General features: G+C 47.1%; 1 pseudogene; it reads right to left on the bottom strand.

Annotated features, from left to right (window-relative positions):
• Positions 1 to 696: 696 nt before the first annotated feature.
• LOC101145249 (large ribosomal subunit protein uL22-like) lies at positions 697 to 1,280 on the bottom strand (annotated as a pseudogene).
• Positions 1,281 to 5,363: the final 4,083 nt, after the last annotated feature.

Genomic DNA, 5,363 nt, shown 5'->3' on the forward strand with positions numbered 1-5,363 from the left:
GACATACTAAACAAGAGGTGGATTATTCATCCTCCCCTTTTTAGACCATATAGGGTAACTTTCTGACATTGCCAAGGCATTTGTAAACTGTCGTGGTGCTGGTGGGAGTGTAGCAGTGACTGAGGTCACTCTCATCACCATCTTGGTTTTGGTGGGTTTTAGCCAGCTTTTTTACTGCAAACATGTTTTATCAGCAAGGTCATGATCTGTATTTTGTGCTGACCTCCTAGCTCATCCTGGGACTTAGAATGCCTTAACCATCTGGAAATGCAGCCCAGTAGTTCTCAGCTTCATTTTACCTAGCCCTATTCAAGATGGAGTTGCTTTGGTTCACACGCCTCTGACAACATGGCAGCTGAGCCATTGTGAGAATCGGGCATGAAGAGTGAGTCTTCAAAAGCAGGCATGGCGGGAGAAGGAAGGCAGGAAACATCTTCCGTCCACCTGGGGACTCCTCCCAAGCTGGTGGGAAGACCCGAGCGGGTTTGTAGTTTGAGGGCAGTGGCCTGAAGAGAGAGCGAGTTTGAGGGTGCCAGAAACAGAGGAAATATTTGAGTAAGACAGGTCCTTCCTGGAGGAGGTGTCCCTAACTCAAAGCTTAGAGGGGAGTAGGTTTAGGGGGCAGGGAGCGGCAACTGTTTCTGAGAAAGAGGAAGGAAAAGAAGATGGAGAAGTTGTGTAAAGTTTTTTTTTTTCCTTTTAATTACATTTATTTTAATGCTGAATTTACTCCCGTGCCATAAGTTTTTGTTTCTTCAGTTTCTTCTGGGATATCTTTTTCTTCTGGGCAACCTCCTCTTCTGGTTTAGGAACAATCTGTTCCTTTTCAGTAAGAATCATCTCAATGTGGCAGGGAGAGCTCATGCATGGGTTAATCCGACCATGAGCTCTGTAGGTCCGGCGGCGCATCTTAGGTGCTTTGTTCACTTGGATATGCTCAATGACCAGAGAATCTACATCGAAACCCTTAAGTTCAGCATTACTCTCTGCGTTTTTAAGCATGTGCAGCAAAAATTCAGCACTCTTTCTGGGCCACCGACCTTGTGTCCAGCCCCACTGCTTGGCCTGCGCACACCTGCCAACTCCAGCATTGTAACGTCGGAATGGTACGCACTGTTTCTGTAAAGTGACATCTTTAAGATACTTCGTGGCTTTTCGTATATGCATACCCTTGATGGCCTGAGCAGTTTCACAAGTGTTCTTAAAGTGAACACGAAGATTGGAACTCTTGATTTGCATGATTTCATGGGGTTCTCCAGGTCAAGTGAATAACGAACCATTTTCACAGATTACCTCAGGCTGCTTAGGGAAAGAGCGAAGTTGTGTAAAGTTATTGTGGCATTTGAAGTTAAAAAACGAAGGAGTCAATTCACAGGCACTTAGAGGGGTAGGGGAGGAGAGCTGATAGAACTCAGGTGGAGGGGAAATGGCTGACTTAGCTCTGTCTATGGGGGAAGTTAAGTGGGCTAAGAACCAGTGGGGTTGGGTAAGGGGGTGATGGAGTGGGGACTTCAGGTCTTGATGCTGTCTCTGTAGGGCCTGAAGGTTGTGGGGGAGTCAGGAACTTGGAGCCCATACCTTGAAGGCAAGGTATTTCCATAGGGTTAGAAGGGGAGGGAAAAATGTCTTCCCTCTACCCTTCTAGGCTCTTTGGCCAGGCTACAAATTAAATTGACATAAAACAAATGAACAGGAGAAAAAGCATTTTGATTACATGCATACACAGAGAGTCACACCAAATATGAGACTTGAAGAAGGGCCAGAAGATGGAAGCTTATATACAGCATCCTGAGCTAAAGACAGGAATAGGGGCCCAGAGCTTCTTGGGGGTGGCGGAGACAGGCAATGGGAGGGTGAGGGGAGGAGATATGTGGTGAATGGAGGTTGTCTTGTTACGCAGATGAAAGTCGGGCAATAAGCGTTTTCTGGAGCAGCCCTCTTCCTGATACAAATGTTTTTTACTAATGTCCATTTTCTTTATGGATGTAAATTTCTTTTATAAAATGACAGCTTTTCAGAGCTACTGCTGTGCCTGCAGTTTCTCAGAATAAGCAGCTCAAAATATGCCAAAGAAATATATTTTGGGGTGGCATATTCTGGTCTCCTACAGTCATATTTTGGGGTGGTGTGTCCCAAGGCCCAACAGGTGTGAGTGGTGTCTGGGCTGGGGGTGGTGGGGGTGCCTCCAGTGGAGTTAAGACTGAAAGTTACAGCATCTTAGAAGGCTAAAGGTCAAGGCGTTGGGGGTATCCCCATGAGTGATGACAGACAAGAGTGTGTCAGGTACCAAAGTCTTCCAGGAACAATGGCAAGGAGGGCAGAGGAGGCTGGTGATGAGGATGAGGGGAGAACTTCGTAAGTGATTGTGAAGACTTCCGATTTGAAGAGGTGGGATAGTGGTGATGGTTTAGTGACTTGGAGGAGAAAGAGGAAGCCTCAACCTTTTCTTTTTAGAGGCAGTAAGAAATACTGGGGCTTTGAGTATCAGTGTTATAGACTGAATGTGTCCCCCCAAGTTATTATTATTATTTTGAGATGGAGTTTCGCTCTTGTTGCCCAGGCTGGAGTGCAATGGTGTGATCTCAGCTCACTGCAACCTCCGCCTCCCAGGTTCAAGCAATTCTCCTGCCTCAGCCTCCCCAGTATCTGGGATTACAGGCACCTGCCACCGTGCCTGGCTAATTTTTTGTATTTTTAGTACAGATGGGGTTTCACCATGTTGGCCAGCCTGGTCTCAAACTCCTGACTTCAGGTGATCTGCCTGCCTTGGCCTCCCGAAGTGCTGGAATTACAGGCATGAGCCACCGTGCCTGGCCTGTCCCTGCCCCTGCCCCCAACCCCCCCATTCATAAGTTGAAATCCTAACCCCCAGTGTGACAGTATTGGGAAGTGGAGCCTTTGGGAGGTGATTAGGCATGAGGGTGCAGCCCTCATGGATGAAAGTAGTGCCCTTATACGAGGGACCACAGAGAGCCCACAGCAGCTTTAAGAAGTGTCCGAGCTAGAAGAGCTCTAAGGTCATCCAGTCTAATAGAGGGGAAAAAGGAGGCCCCAAAATGCCACAGATGAGGGAAGATGAAGGAGTTCCAGTGGGGTCATGCTGTTTAGGGCTCTGCTGGAAGCTACATGAGAGAGGGAGTGCAGTGGGGAAATGGTCAAAAGTTGTGTCCAGAGTGGACGGGCTGTAGTCAAATCCTGGTTCTCTTATTAGCACAGGGCCTAAAACTCAATAGATGTGAGTTATTGTTATAATTATTATTACTTCAACAGAGGACTAGAAATAGGTTAAGGAGGGCTCTGGAAATGACTGGGAGCGATCCCAGAATCTGCAAGGTCCACAGCCAGGCCTGGCATTGGGTAGGTAGGGGTGTGTGTGTGTGTGTGTGTGTGTGTGTGTGTGCACGCACATGAGTTGGAGGAGTGGGCCTTGTCTCTTTCCAGGTGCACACAGGGGGCGTAAAGCTTGTCTTCTAAGTATGGGTGACATTCTAATCAGCCAAATGAGCATGCTATTGGCAAGTGAGTGTTCCTTGTTCATTTGCTTTTGATCTGAGTCCCAGGCACTGGCCTCCCTCTTTAGTGAAAGGGATGCGCAAATTCTGTTTCATCTCCAGTTTCCAAGCTTGGCAGAAGCCCTCTGCCTGGAAATTGCCTTACTCTGCAGTTGACAGTGCTTACTTACCTCTGCATGCTCAGGGTCTGATAGAGACTGGGCGCTCTCAGGCTGGGCGCAGTGGCTCATGCCTGTAATCCCAGCACTTTGGGAGGCTGAGGCGGGCGGATCACTTGAGGTCAGACATTTGAGACCAGCCTGACCAACATGGTGAAACCCTGTCGCTACTAAAAATATGAAAATTAGCCGAGCGTGGTGGCAGGTGCCTGTAATCCCAGCTACTCGGGAGGCTGAGGCAGGAGAATCGCTTGAACCCAGGAGGTGGAGGTTGTAATGAGCCAAGATCGTGCCCTGGCACTCCAGCCTGAATGACAGAGCAAGACTGTCTCAAAAAAAAAAAAAGAGTGGGTGCTCTCTACTTGTTCAGTCAGTGAATGAATATGCCTTCATGTCATCTGGTGAGGAGATGGCTCTCTCACCACCTCTACCTTGGGTTGGCTGTATGGGGTTAAGTAAGGAGGAATTTGACAAATGGGGGTTTAAATCCGACCTTTATCATTTACTACCTGTGACTTTCTCCAAATCATTTAATTTCACAGAGCCTCAAATTGCTCATCTATAAAACGCCAATAATTATTTCACCTTAGGATTCAGTGATATGTGGCTGTAACGTTCTCAGCATCATGTCTGCCTGGCACTCTTGGTAATGATGAGTATATCTTATTGTCATCATAGAGCTGGGTATGACAGCAGGTGCAGATATGCCTTCTCTTTATTTATTTAAAGCTGAGTGCCTCTCTTGTCCACATTCTAGAAAGTGCTAGGGATAGAAGACATTCTCTCTGCTTCCCACTTCGTATCCACTTGATTTGGTGCTTCAGTGAAAGAAAAGCCAAGCAAACCTTTCCTTGATTCCAACCCTGAGGTGCCTTCAGCCTCAGGTTTGTTTCCCCCGCAGAGCAGCCAGGTAACTGCAAACAGCCCTGGTGTTTTGGGGTGCTCATCACAAGCAGGAGAAACCCTCTGCCTGGAAATTACTTTAATTTGCAGTTGACAAAAAGGTAAATTGCTAGCATTTTTTGCTTGGAGCCTGGAATGTAACCTTGCATGGCTGCCCCAGACATTCCAGGTGGCAGCTTCCATTAGCCAGCCCAGATTTCTAGCTTAAAGGAGGGGGAGAAAAAGAACTTCAGTAATTTTGCAAGGGCAAACCCCTCAATCATTATTTAATTCTACCAATTTCTTTCCTTCTTTCTTTCTTTCTTTTCTTTTCCTTTCTTTTTCTTTCTTCTTTCCTTCTTCCTCTCTTTCTTTTCTTTTCTTTCTTTCTTTCTTTCTTTCTCTCTCTCTTCTTTTTTTCTCTCTCTCTTTCTTCCTTCTTTTTTTCTCTCTCTCTCTCTCTCTCTTCTTTTTTTTTTTTTTTTTGAGGCAATCTTGATCTGTCGCCCAGGCTGGAGTGCAGTGGTGCGATCTCAGCTCACTGCAAACTCTGCCTCCCGGGTTCAAGCGATTCTCCTGCCTCAGCCTCCTGAGTAGCTGGGATTACAGGTGTGCGCCACCATGCCCAGCTAATTTTTGTATTTTTAGTAGAGACGGGGTTTCACCATGTTGGTCAGGCTGGTCTCGAACTCCTGACCTCGTGATCTGCCTGCCTTGGCCTCCCAAAGTGCTGGGATTACAGGCGTGCGCCACCATGCCTGGCTAATTTTTGTATTTTTAGTAGAGACGGGGTTTCACCATGTTGGTCAGG

Source organism: Gorilla gorilla, chromosome 8 (assembly GCF_029281585.2).
Source record: "Gorilla gorilla gorilla isolate KB3781 chromosome 8, NHGRI_mGorGor1-v2.1_pri, whole genome shotgun sequence".
Classification (NCBI taxonomy): Eukaryota; Metazoa; Chordata; class Mammalia; order Primates; family Hominidae; genus Gorilla; species Gorilla gorilla.